We start from the raw sequence: 15,105 nt of genomic DNA, 5'->3' as shown, positions 1-15,105 counted from the left end.
CTCTTACTCCCAGTCAACAATCTGGCCACTGAATTCTGCACTAGCTGCAGTTTCTGAACTGTCATCAAGGGCAGTCCTGTGTGCAACACATTGCAGTAATCTACCCTTTAGGTTACCAGAGCATAGTCAATAGAAGTTAGGCTAATTCTAGCTTAATAATTTGTTAATCTGTCACAATCCCATAATACTTATTCATATATTTTAAAACAAATTTGTATAGTAAATCTCGTTAGACTCTGTGAAACTTGCTTCTGAGAACATATGCATCATTTTCGGCTGGTCATCTTAACCACTCCTCTTCTCCCTACTTCTCATTTCTGGGACCGACGGTTCATTTTGATGGCAAAGGAGCAGTTCAGTCCAAGAAAAATAAACATTTACCTTCCATAGCAACAACTTTCCAGAAACAAAGAGAGAAAAAGGAGTCACTCTGCAGAAAAGATATGTTTTGACTTTTAAATGTCGACAGAGCTTGGAAATCCATGACATAAACTTTTGCCTCAAAAATCAATCCCAAGTTACGATTTGATTAGCAGACAATTGTGATCCCATTTGTTTCTACATTTGTCTGCTGCATGTCCTTTTCATTCATAGGCTGGCCGATGTAAAGCTTTCGGTAAAAACTCCCCAAGAAAGTCAGTGACATTAAAATGTCCTTTGATGCTCTTTCTCTAAGCAGTGAATATTAACAGTTATGGTGACCTTGTTCCCTAATGTGTTTCCCCTGGATCAATAGCAGTTAAGTGGCACTGTTTTACAATTAAAAAGGGGATCGTTTTAAATTTAAAAGCTCATAGCTAATTTTCTTCTTGGCACTTAATGACATAATTCATTTTTTGAAAAACCACATTGGGAGAGCTTACACTTTATTCTTTGCTGGCAGCCTTTGGAGCGGGTAGTTTTTGTACTTATTGGAGAACCCAACCGGAAAGAGTCAGGGCCTCACCCAGGCCCCACCTCAAGATCTAAAGCATTGCCCCATTTCAGATTAAACAATTCCATCTAAAGATAGGCCCTAGGTTTTTTGGAGGACTAACATTCTTGCACAGGGTAAGGGTGGTGCCAGTGGAAACTAGTAGCTCTGACGTCAGTGGGGCAGTTAATCCACTCTAGATTTCATTCTGAACTTTCAAGGACAGCTGAAAGCACCTTGGATAGCTCCTTGAAAGTTCAGACCAAAACCAGGAGCAGATTCACTGCCTCACTGACATTAGAGCCACCAATCTCTACTTGGTGGTGCACATAAGCTCCCAGAAGCACCCTTAAGACTCTGATAATGCCTTTCACTTGCCTTGATTGAAGAAAGAGAGAGATGTGTGAATGTGTGTAGAAATGAGCTTACTGTACAAAGGCAAAATTTATATTAGTTGCACCACTCACTTTTGCCTCTAGCTCCACCCACTGCTGGCATGTGGCCAACAGAAGGTTGCCCAGAAGGGAATGTGGCCCTCAGACTCAAAAAGATTATCCACCTTTGACCTAACAAATTGGCAAAGGCCTCAGAATGAGAGAAAGGGGCTGATTGTCATGTCTCCAGACCACAAATCCTCAGAGGCAGAGATCCGATGTCGTTCTGAGATGGATCAACTGTCTGGTCTATCCCATGTGGAGCCATGGGCATTGGCACCTGGATCTCCTCCTCAAATCCAGAGAAGAAACTCCTTTCATCAGACTCCAGCTATTGGTTGACAGACTCTTCAGAAGATTGTGACTACCCTGAGGAGATATCCCCACAGCTTCAAACCTAAGAGAAGCCAATGGCTGCAGAAGAAGGTGCTGGCCATTTAACTGGTCAGGTGCAGCATTCAGCAGGTGGTCAATGAATGCCTAGCACAGGATATAAAGATCCAGGTCAACTCTGAGACAACACGTATGTTCTGCCTCAGCTGTAGCATCTCTAACTGTGGTCCTGAAAGCTACACCCTGTCCTTCTCCAAGGTGCTGATCTTGTTTTTCTCATCTTTGTTCCTGCCTGGAACCCTGGGACTACTGACCCCGCCTTTCTTTTCTTTTGATAGAAAACCAAGGAGGCTTACATATGGTTCCCAGGTGGTCTCCCATCCAGGCACTGACCAGACCTGTCCCTGGTTAGCTTCAGGAGGGTGCTGGAGAAACTACTTTGCATGCAGAAGGGAAGGTCCTAGGTTTGATCCCCAGCATCTCCAGGTAGGGTGAACCCTGGTGAGTCGCTGCCTGCCAGTGTAGGCAATACTGAGCCAGATATAAGGCAGGTTCCTATGTCCCATCCTGTATGCTTCATGGCTTAGCAAAGATGTTCATGAATAAGCAAGGACCTGAGAGATGTGAAGCCAAGTCTGTCATCATTTAGTCCATTTCTCGATCACTTTTGTCTACTGGGTTTCTGGACTCCTCTGGAGATCAAACTATCAACCTACCTTTTCACAAAGACTTTAGGAAGCAATGGGCTTTACTCCCAGGTAAGTGTGCATAGCACAGATTGGGAACCTGTTGTTCCTCCCCCCATATTTATTTATTTATTGCATTTGTATACCACCGCATAGCTGAAGCTCTCTGGGCAGTTTACAACAATTAAAAACATTAAAAACAAATATACACATTTAAAAACACATTTTTTAAAAGCAATTTAAAAACACATGCTAAAATGCCTGGGAGAAGAGCCTGCCCTACAACTTCCAACGGCCCTGAACATTGGCTATAATGATTATGATGATCATCATCTGTCTAAGAATATGCATCTTTCTTGCTTATGTGCTTGTTAGCCAGTATCCCCTTAAACTGTTTATGAGTCTGTTTTTCATAACGTATGTTTCTTGAAAGTCAATTAAAGTAGCTGCATCCAGGTGATTTTTAAAAATTATTTTCTTACAGGGAAAAAAAGTAAAGGGAAAGGGAAAAAAAGAAAAGGACCTGGGAGATCTCTTCCACCCAGCCTCCTGAATAAGTAACCCAAGCTCTATTTTCTCTTTCTTTTGTAATTACCCTTTTACACCTGCGTGAAGTGCATGCCCTCCTGGGTGCAGAGGATAAATGGCCACAGCCATTACAGCGAGTGGGTTGCCTGCCCAGCTTTTATTAGCTTCCAATTACTCACAGAGACCCCCGTCATCATGGCTAAAATAGGCTTCTGCAATTTGAAACCGGCACTCTGTTTATAATGACTGAGTTGCCATGCACCACGGGCTGCAATGGTGCACACGGCGAAGAGAGGCACAATATTTGGGTCTATATTCTCTAAAGAATCTCCAGCGGTGCCCGCAAATGACATTACACCAGCGTTTCCCACATGCCCAGTAGAAAAATAAAAGTAAAAACTGGATGCAGATTTAATGAGGAGGTGGCAAGGTTGGGCTGTGGGTAGGGATGGAATGATCTGTTCATATTGGTTTTCTCAGTTTCTCATTTTTTTTCTAAGCTTAAATTCACTTCTCCACATTCCTGCAGCAATTAGAAGTTTTTTTAAAAAAAATCCTCATGAAAATTCTTCAGTGTTTTAGTGCAGATTTCTCCTGATACATTTTTGTATGCAGTTTTGACTAATGTACACATTTTTGCAAGCAATTTATCCAAATATAATGCATTTCTGCATGTTGTTTTCATCAATATATTCATTCTATGCACACTTCCCCCCAACATATGCATTTTTGTAGACATTGCTTTGTTGGAGACCTGTATCACAAAATTCGAATAAGCGCCAATTTTGAAGGATGGCTGTGTTTCAGTTCTCACATTGTTGTAGGAAGTACAAGTTTGATAAATTCATCTTTACATGTGAACTGAATTGAATTTCCTCCCCATCCCTAGCCGTGGGTAGCAGTATGCTGCGATGCAAGGACTGACCTCATCTGGGGCCCAAGACAGGGCAAGGCAAGGCCCATTAAATTTAATTGACTTCATGCTTAGTCATGTCCATTCATTTTAATAGGTATGTTCTAAGGATGGGGCATAAATATGATTCAGTTTGCATTTAGAGGCGATCTTAGCTAAGCCATTCCTTCTGAAACAATACACAAATGAAAACACAGCCAGCCTTCAAAATTTGCACTTCTCCAAATTTTGCAATGCAGTTCTTCAGCCAAGTGATGTCTACAAAAATGCAAATACTAGGGCAAACTGTGCATACAGATGCATACAGTTAGTGAATATAACATGCAAAAATGCGTTATATTAGGGAAAATTATTTTGCAAGAGTGTGTATATTTGGCAAAATTGAATTAATGTGTACATTAAGAGAAATTCACACTAAAATACTGATGAATTTTAATAGGGGCTTAAAAATAATTGCAAACTGATGTGGAACCAGATATAAGATATGAGAATCCAAGAGGCGCATAAAAATTGACATATTTGCCCATCCCAAGTCTGATCTGAGTATGACTGAGGTCCTGTCTGCACTATACATTTAAAACAGCATCATACCACTTTAAACAGCCATGGCTTCCCTCAAAGAATCCTCGGAACTGTAGTTTGTAAAGGGTGCTGACAGTTGTTAGGTTACTACCTGGAAGATAAAGCTGAGTTCTTTTATCTTGTATACTAATCGCCAACTCATTAATTTTACATTTCATAAATGTAAGATGTGTGCACTACAGCCTTATGAAAGGTAGTGTGGCTTTTAGGCCACATCCACACCATACATTTAAAGCAGTATCATACCACTTTAAAGCACCATGTTGTTTCTGAGCTGTTAGGAGATCCCTATTGCCCTCACAGAGCTACAGTTCTCAGAGTTCCCTGGGAAGAGGGATTGGATGTTAAACCACTCTGAGACCTGTAGCTCTGCGAGGGGAATAGGGGTCTCCTATGACCTGTCAGCACCCATATCACATGACAATTCCCAGGATCCTTTGGGGAAGCCATGACTGTTTAAAGTGGTACAGGGCAGATGGGGCCTAACATTGGATGCAACCTGTAAATTTAGCGTGTTGCAGGTTAAACATCAGTTTGCTTTTTTAAATTCAGATTTGCATCTGAAGATTCAAGTGATGAGAATTCTATTCCTGCCCCACATTTTGTGTGTGTGTGTTTTATGCTAGATTTGAGCAACAGAATTGCTTAAATATGGATCTTTGCTATGGTAACCACTGCAGCCCGTAAAATAATTTTTTTTTTAAGGACTCACTGTCTTTAAGCAGCTTAATGGATAAGGTATTTATTTCCTTTCTGAAGATTTCACTCCACTGACACATTAATACAAACATAAATGGAGCAAATATTTGTGTGCTTCGTGGGAATAACAAAGGGCTGGCTTAATCTGATACATGGAGAAAATACATTTTTGAACCTCATTAATACATGAGTAGAAGTCAATGGAGGAAAATGGATCTTGTTAACTTGCTTCTTAGATACCAATAAGCATCTCATTTGCCTTAAACATATCAACCTAGCAACACTATTTATTCAATATAGCATAATCAGGGACATTAGAGAGGCCCCGCGTCGCACGCAGTGGAATGATTAATCTGTTATTCATTCCACTATATGGCAGTTGAAGACGTCCTGCTAGGATGGTAGGCTGGACAGAAAAGGAGACGGTGTTTCTTCAGACCACTAAGAGGAAAGAGGTTACTGTCTGGAAGATCCTTTATCTTGTATACTAATCGCCAACTCATTCATTTTACATTTCATAAATGTAAGATGTGCATGCTACAGCCTCATGAAAGGTAGTTTGGCTTTTAGGCCATATCCACACCATTTAAAGCAGTATCATACCACTTTAAAGCATCCTGTAATTTTGAAGGGTGCTGAGAGTTGTTAGAAGACCCATATTCCTCCCCCACAGGCCTTCATTCTTCTTCTTCTTCTTCTTCTTCTTCTTCTTCTTCTTCTTAACTTCTATCTCACCTTTCCTCTCAGAAGGAGCCCAGGGTGGCAAAGGACAAAACACTAAAAAAATCTTAAAACATTTCAAAAACAAAGCATTTTAAAAGCGTTTTACAAAGAAATATTAAAATCATCTTTTTTAAATAAAATGTTTAAAACATCTTAAAAAGCAATTCCAGCACAGATGCAGAATAGGATAAGATCTCAACTTAACCCTTGTTGAAAGAGGAAGGTCTTCAGTAGGCGCTGAAAAGATAACAGAGATGGCGCCTGTCTAATATTTAAAGGGAGGGAATTCCAAAGGGTAGGTGCCACTACATTAAAGGTCCACTTCCTATATTGTGTGGAACGGGCCTCCCGATAAAATGCCATCTGCAGGAGGCCCTCACCTGCAGAGCGTAGTGATCAACTGGGTACAAAAGGCATAAGATGGTTTTTCAGGTATTATTAATGTTTATTTGTAAAAGCATTTATAGACCGCCCTATCGCCAAACATCAGGGCAGTGTACAGAAACACAAAAACATTTAAAAGCAGTACAAAATAATCATTACAATGACTGGCTACTAAAAAAAAATCATTTTTAAAATAGCTGCCTAGGCCTGCTGGCACAAAAAATGTCTTCAAGAGATGCCTGAAAGTCAAAAGCGAGGCTGCCTGCCTAATCTCTGCTGGAAGAGTGTTCCACAGTTTGGACTCGTCAACACTGAATGCCCAACCTCTGGCTGATCACAGAAGTCCTAATGGGAATAACAATGTAGTAGAATGCAATTGTATAGAGGGAGATGCATTGGCAGTGAATGAAACTGAGAAAAGATGGAACTTTCTCTAAGATGAAGGGGTCTGTCAGGAAACATTTTGCAGACACTAGCAAATATTTGGCGCATCCCTAATGTGTTCTTAGGGTGGCTTACAATAACAACTGTCAAAAATACAGAAAATGAAACAAAATTAGTATACATTATATATTAAATAAAATCATTCAACATGTGAATAGACATACATGCACATAGTCGATTTTGAAAAGCGGCACTACGGTAGAAGGCACAAGTAGACTGAAACCGGTCAACAAAGATTAAAAGCCTGTGAAAATAAAAAGGCCTTTGGCAGGCACTGGAATGACTCAGAGCAGGCACCTGTTGAGCCTTTCTGGTGAGAGTGTTCCAGAGTTGGTTCCCTAGCACTGAGAAGGCCTTGTCCCTTGTAACCAAGATTTCAGGACTAAGGAAAATGTGAAAAAGACAGTCAAATGCTGAATTCTGAAATTCTCCAGTATGAATCTCATCTGCCAAATTTTCCTACAAATCCCTGTTTCCAAAGCGGTGATTTAAATGGCTTGATTCTATTTGAATCTTGATATTATTCCTTGAATAATTTCTTATGTAGCATGTAGCTGAACTGCTGACCAAACAAAGACCCCATTGGGAGTGGGAATATATCCAGAGCTTGGAAAAGTTACTTTTTTGAACTACAACTCCCATCAGCCCAATCCAGTAGCCATGCTGGCTGGGCTGATGAGAGTTGTAGTTTTAAAAAGTAACTTTTCCAAGCTCTGATATGTCCACAGATATTTAACCCTCTATCTGCCCTTTACCAATTTCTGTATGTACTGTGAGATGGCCCACCCTTGCCCAACATTTTGGCAAGAAAAAGTAAACCTTCCTCAATGACAGCCCGACTGAGTTACATTTCTTGCTTAGATTATTCAGTTCTCTAAGATATTCAGGCACCAAGGAGAGATGAACAAGGCCTCTAATTGAATTCATCATCCATTTCAATAGAATTGCTGAAAACCTACAACAGAGGGTTGGCTTTGTATTCTGCTAACATAATCCAACTCCATTTGCATTATAGATATCTGCAAGCGGCACAGCCCCATGCGCAATTCACCAGTGCGCATGTACATCCATAGGGTAGGTGCTGGCGAGAGCAACATTCTGTCACAGTAGCTAATTAAATCACTGTCTCACTCAGCACTTTGCATGCAGTCATAGAAAGGGAGAGAGAATAACAGTAGTAATTATGTATTGGAAAGAAAAACATAGGAACATAAGAGCTTGCCGTATACTACGTCAGTCCATTGGTCCATGTAGCTCAGTATACAACGACTGGCAGTCAGGCCCAGAACCAGTAGGTGGCCAGGTTGGGCACTGGCTGAGGCCCCTGGTGCTGAGAGGGGCCCCTGGTGCTGGGGCTGAGCAGATTTATCTTCTGCTCACTAAAGTCAAGATCATTCAGACCTTGGTATTCCCAGTCTCTATGTATGGATGTGAAAGTTGGACAGTAAAAAAAGTGGATAAGAGAAAAATCAACTCATTTGAAATGTGGTGTTGGGGGAGAGCATTGCACATACCATGGACTGCAAAAAAGACAAATAATTGGGTGTTAGAACAAATTAAACCAGAACTATCACTAGAAGCTAGAATGATGAAACTGAGGTTATCATACTTTGGATACATCATGAGACAACATGATTCACTAGAAAAGACCATAATGCTGGGAAAAACAGAAGGGAGTAGAAAAAAAGGAAGTCCAAACAAGAGATGGATTGATTCCATAAAGGAAGCCACAGACCTGAACTTACAAGATCTGAACAGGGTGCTTCACGACAGATTTATTTATTATTTATTTAATTTAATTTATATACCGCCCTAAGCCAAAAAGGCTCTCTGGGCGGTGTACATCAGAAAACAGCACGCAGATGCTGTTGGAGGTCGCTGATTCATAGGGTCACCATAAGTCATAGTCGACTTGAAGGCACATAACAACAACAACCATGATCCACACTAGGATTGGGCCATGGAGTGTGCACCTCATGCCTCAATGCTGGCATGGATTGCGGAATAGCAGCCACCTTCCCAGGCAGCACAACCCTTGCCACTGGTAGGCCAGGCAACGTCCTACATGCGCATGCTTACCATCAACCCAACATGGTGGTGAAGGTATCAACATGCCCCTCATTTTAGGGGATGGCAGATGTGCAGGCATAGCACACTAATCCACTGACACAGCTGGTCCTTTTTAAGCCCCTGGGAGCGGTGGCAGCGGTAGTGCTGCTGCTGCCTTCAAGGGCCCCTGCAGCCTGGTGCCGGCCCTGCTGGTAGCGGCTCCCCAGGGTTCCAGACAGGGTGCTTCTCCCAGCCCTAGCTGGAGATGCTGGAGATTGAACCTGGGACCTTCTGCGTGCAGAGCAGATATGGTGTCCCTGAGCTATGGTTGCTATTATGAACATAGAAAGCTGCAGAGCTTGGAAAAGTTACTTTTTTGAACTACAACTTCCATCAACCAAATCCAGTGGCCATGCTGGCTGGGGCTGATGGGAGTTGTAGTTCAAAAAAGTAACTTTTCCAAGCTCTGGAAAGCTGCCTTATACTGGTCTGCCTAGCTCAGTATTGTCTACACTGGCTGGCAGCACTCTCCAGGATTTCAGACAGGGTTCTTTCTCAGACATACCTGGAGATTGAACCTAGGACCTTCCACATGCAAAGCAGATGCTCTATGACTGAGCTATGGCCCTTCCCCTAAACACACACACACACACACACACACACACACACACCACCACCACCACCACCACCACCACCACCACCAAGGAAGTGACAACCTTGAAATGCATTGCAAATTGTATTGTTTTGTTGCATAGTATTGTATTGTTGATGTATTACTGATGTTCTATTGATGTATTATTGATGTTTTATTGGTGTATCTTTATATTGGTGCTCTTTTGTAAGCCACCTTGAGGGCCTTTTGGCTGAAAGGCGGGGTAGAAATATTAAAATCAAATCAAATCAAATCACTTTGGGCCACCTCGCAATGATAAAGTGAGCCGAAAACCCCTCACCCACCAAAATCTGAAAGAAATTCTCAACTCCCCTGAGTATGTAGGGAGAAAAATGGAAATCTCTTTTCCAGGGGAAGAAAACTTTTGAGAAATTGGGGCGGGGGACAGATTTTGGCATGACACTAACATGGATAATGAAAAGCGACCTGCTTATGAGTCTCCTTCCCTGTAGAGTCAGTTTTTGGGTACTTCTAAGTCAAAAGGAGGATGGGGGGGAGGCAGGCGAGGAAGCGTGCCTCATTGCAGGAACGAGCCTAAAGAAAGCCTAATCACCTTGTTCCAACACAATAACGATCAATATGAATGTAATTACCATGGCTTCCATTTGGCACAGCAGAAAAGGGGAGTGCAGGACCCAGGCCAGTGTCTTCAGATGCTTTGCTGAATGGTCCCCGTTCCTCTTCTTTACATATTTATTACAACTCTTTAGACTGATCCATGCAAACACCCAGCAAAGGGCCAATGGGAGAGGGGAGAGCTCGTGCCAGCAATCCCAGGACTGTCAAGCGATCGGCAGAGATTGGACAGGTCCTGATGAAATAAATGCTGGCTGCTGACTCTTCCAATTTTGCAACACTCCTCTGTGTCACCGGAGCAACCCTGTCCAAGATTGAGATATTTGAAAACTGTCATCTTTCATAAATATCCACTTTGAGTGGCAGGCTACTCCCTCTGCCCCCTCCCTTCTCCCACTCTGAATGGTACCTCACTGGCACCCGGCCTGCGGGATTTCATTGCTTGTGAGAGGTGATTAGCAAAAGAGGTGATTTCTTCATGCCTTCCCTCTCCTCTCTGACAAAGGGGCCTGAATGACAAGCCCAAAAGGCAGCCTCAAGAAGGAAACTTGCCGGTGGCAGAAGTGCTAATGCTTCCCCCAACCTCCACTCCCCCATCCCCAACAACTCCTTGTTAGCCTTCCCAAAATACAGAGTGGGCTGAGTTGGAAACTGGCAGGGCTAGTCTGTAGCTCAGTGGTAGAGCATCTGCTCTGCATGCAGAAGGTCCCTGGTTCAGTCCCCAGCATCACCAGGCAGACTGGGAGAGACCCCTGTCTGAAACCCTGGAGAGTCACTGCCAGTCAGGGTAGACAATATTGAGCTAGATAGACCAATGCTCTGACTCAGTATAAGGCGACTTCCTATGTTCCTGTGCCAGCAGGACTGGTCAAAAGACATTTTGCTTCCTGGGGTGACAGACAAGATGGCACTCCCCCACTCCATGCAAAGAATCCAACTGGACCTGCAGCTGGATCTTAGTTCCGTGTTGGCAATGGGACAACACCAGGAGTACAGAGGAGACTAGCTTAGGAGACCCTGAAGGAAGGCTTGGAAGACCATTACCAACCTCCGGCAACAAGCCTTTTAAGGAGAGACCTCATCCAGTTTGCAAGATTTTTCAAAGGTGTTCTAAGAACTTTTAAAGATTTTTTAAAATATGTTTTGTCTGTGAGATGCTTTTAGTGCTTTAGCATTTGTTTGCTGCCCTGGGCTCCCTTTGGGAGGAAGGGCGGGATATAAATTTAACAAATCATCCACCCAAGGCAACTGCCTCACTCCGCCTAATGGCAGGGCCAGCCCTGAGTGTCAGAATGCAAGAAGAAGACAAATGTTTGCAGTCAAGCTCTCTGTGCTTCGTGGCTCCTAAGGCTGATATAGACATACAGGGCCATGCAAAAAAACCCTTCCGTGTGGCAGCAGTCTGCATGGTCGTTCCACCCTCTTGACATTCGAGAGAGTCAAAGGAAGTCTATGGATATGTAACTCTGGTTTGTTACACCCATCCCTTTGTACTAGGGGTGGGGAAACATTTGGCCTTCCAGCGGCTGCTGAACTGGAACTCCCATCAACCCCAGCAAGTGTGGCCAATGGCCAGGGATGATGGGAGCTATAGTTCAGCAACATCCAGAGGGCCAAAGGCTCCCCACACCTGCTTTGTACACTTTACTCTCTCGCCATGCTCTAGAACCTTCTGTATGCAAAGCAGATGGGCTACCACTAAGCCATGGCCCCTCCCTGACCTTTCCTGGGGGGTGAACCTAGAAGCAGCCGCATCCAGGGTTCCTGTCAAGAAGCATGTGATCTGAGGGACTGAATGAGTGGAACTGGTGTTTCAGATTTAGGAAGCCTCCACTTCTAAAATGTTGTGCACAAATGCCATGCGTCGCTCACCTATAATACCCCCACCCTCATTTGTTCCCACTGGCACACAGCTCTCAAACAGCTCCCTAAGAGAAGGGGAGAGTCCCTGAGGCCTGTGCCTCATTATTTCATTGATATCATCTGCTTTCCGGATTTTCAGGAGCCAAAACAAAGATCGAATGTTATCGCTCCCTGTTTTCCATGCACTTAGCTGTCCCTGTGCTTCACCTGCCAATCCAAATCTTTCAACAGATGCTGAAAATGGACCATGAAACATTACACAATTAATTCCTGTTGAAAAAATAGAATCCACTCTACCTCACCCCACCGCCTCACTGAAATCTACACTGGTGTTTGCCTAGGAATGGAAAAAGTACCTTCTATACCCAGCCTCTACGTCACCACCCTGATATTAGAGAAGTCGACAAGGCAGAAAATCAAGCACACAGAAGTTTATTCCAGGAGGACCTTCAAGTTATCTCAGCCTATTCTTTCCACTGTGGAATATGGTTGCCCCGTTCTTTCCAGCCATATGACAATTGTGAAAGGTGCTGCTAGAGTCGCCACTGCATTTGAGATGATTTGGGAGATTCCTGGTCAGGCAAAATAGTTGAGGCATTCGGACACTCAGGTTGTTGTTGTTATATACCTTCAAGTTGATTACAACTTATGGTGACCCTATGAATCAACGACCTCCAAGAGCATGTCGTGAACCACCCTGTTCAGATCTTGTAAGTTCAGGTCTGTGGCTTCCTTCATGGAATCAATCCATCTCTTGTTTGGCCTTCCTCTTTTTCTACTCCCTTCTGTTTTTCCCAGCATATTGTCTTTTCTAGTGAATCATGTATTCTCAGTATGTGTCCAAAGTATGATAACCTCAGTTTCATCATTCTAGCTTCTAGTGATAGCTCTGGTTTAATTTGTTTTAACACTCAACTATTTGTCTTTTTCGTAGTCCATGGTATTTGCAAAGAGTTCTCTCGAAACTCCTGGTTATGTTTAGGGCAGATTTACTTGCATTGTGACATTATCACACCTTACTTTTTCCTGCCCCTGATTGGCTGTAGCTGGTAGGGGGATGGATGGATTTGTCCATCTTGGTTTTTCTCCATTCTTGGGTCCCCTCCCCCCCATACAATCTTAGGTTCATTGAATCCAATTTTTGTATTAGTTTGCTAGTTTTTTGCTGGGCAGCCAGGGCTCAACTAGTGGCACTTAAGTTGGCAGACCTTACACCAAAGTAAGTCCCCAAAAAGGGGCATTTTGGAGGCATGGCAGGATGGGGTGAGGAGAGACGTATTCCAAACTTCTTTTAGCTCTGCCACACAATCTGGCAACCCAGCAGAACTTAGGCCGGCAAAAAGGTGGTGTAATTCAAACTCTCTTTTAAAGGGTTCCCTCTCCTCACCAGACTTAGGCTGGCTCAGCCGGCCAGTAGCTGCGCTCCTAAATGGATTTTGGCATAAGAGCACCTCAGGCCAGCTTAGACTAAACCAACATATGCTCTGTTATCTTCCTGTATTTAGGATTGCTCTGTAAAAGAAGACAATGGTTTGGGAGGTACTCATCTGATAGGTTGGCATTAAAATGGAACAAATGCCTCCCCCATCCCTAGAACTGATGGGGTGGAATGACTGGTGGAAAAGGCAGACAAATGATGCAAGAACACCTGCCTAAATGTTATGAGTAGAGGCTGCTGTTTTTTATGACAGGCCCTTAACATGTGTCCCTGCCCTCCACTATAAAAAAAACCAAACCATGTTGTCCCCCATCAGAGCATTTTTGCTGGAAGAAAATAACATCTCCCCTCAAATGAAAAGCGAGAGAATGATAAATGGGTGCATATGCGTGTGTGCAATGAAATTTAACCCATCTGTCCATCGACAAACACATGTATAGTATTAGGTGTCACATTAATTGTACATTAATCAGGATATAATGTCAAGGAGTTAATGCAAGTTACCATGTAATTTAGCTTTATTGCTTATACTGTGACGGCCATTACTATCATTTAATAAAGTGGATTATTACAGGATAACTAATGCCACGGCAAAATCTATTTCCATCCAGTTTCACTCTCTATGTTTGTCATGACCAAGTTAGCTGTTATTTATGCAAACCTGACGACGCTGCCATGGATGCGTTAGCTGTTCCCCTTTGCTACGCTTTAGCTAAATAGCCACACTAGGAATGTTTTTAAAATATTTCCAAGGAAAAGATACATTTTCAGTAGTGTAGTGGCAATTTCAGAAGTGCAGGTCGCTTCATTGTAGTCACATCATGGCCGCTTCTAAGATTATACAGTAAAAATGAGGTTTCACTGTCTTATGTTGTTTGGAGTACTTTTCCTGAGTGATGTATTCCAACAATCAATTTGTGGGCTTTCAGCTAGATCTGCTGTTTTCTGTGCATACACATGTGCAAATGTACTAAGATACTGTAAGGTAAGGAGCTTCCTTTGCTGAGTTTCCCTTCTTGGTTGACATACTAAGACTAAAGGGGAGTGTGTTAGCTACCGAAAATAGTCTTCTCAGTGGTTGACTCACCTGCTTTCACTCTGACTGGCTCCAAAGAGCAGGAAAGGACACTGAAGACATACAGACCCTGCTCCCAAAAACATAAGGGGTCTCAGACCCCTTGGGCGACTTAGACCCTTGTACATTTTGCAGCATAATCCCCACCATGCTTATAGATGGGGGTCAGAGGGTGCCATTTTGGCATTGCCAAAACAGAGGACGAAAAGAGGACACAGATTTGCATAAAATGTGTACATGCTGCTAATTTATACATTTAGATAGAACTACTGCCACTAGGATAGAAATGCACGGCAATTCACCACAATGGGGAAGACTAGGACTAGGGCCTGTGTGCCTGCTCAGTCTGTTGGCTCTTTGATGGTTCTGTTGATGGGCCGCTTCAAGTAGGGATAGGAGACAAATGTGATTCAGTTTGCATTTCAAGGCAAATCTATCAAATTTGCACTTCTTGAAGCAACACGCAAACACAGCTATCCTTCAAATTTGCACTTACTCGAATTTGGCGACACACTTCTCAAACCAGGCAATGTTTACAAAAGTGCATATATTAAGGGAAAGCGTGCATGTTTTAGAGTGTTTTATGGTTTTTGTTTGCTGCCCTGGGCTCTTTCTGGGAGGAAGAGCAGGATATAAAATTAATTAATTAATTAATTAATTAATTAATATTAGTGAAAATAACAAACAGAAATGCATTATATTAGGAAAAACTGCCTGCAAAAATGCATACATTAATCAAAACTGCGCACCAAAATGTGTTTAACTCACATTAAATTGTTGAAGAATGTTCAT

The sequence above is a fragment of the Rhineura floridana genome, chromosome 14 (genome assembly GCF_030035675.1).
Source record: "Rhineura floridana isolate rRhiFlo1 chromosome 14, rRhiFlo1.hap2, whole genome shotgun sequence".
Classification (NCBI taxonomy): Eukaryota; Metazoa; Chordata; class Lepidosauria; order Squamata; family Rhineuridae; genus Rhineura; species Rhineura floridana.
Note: the sequence above shows the minus strand (reverse complement) of the source record.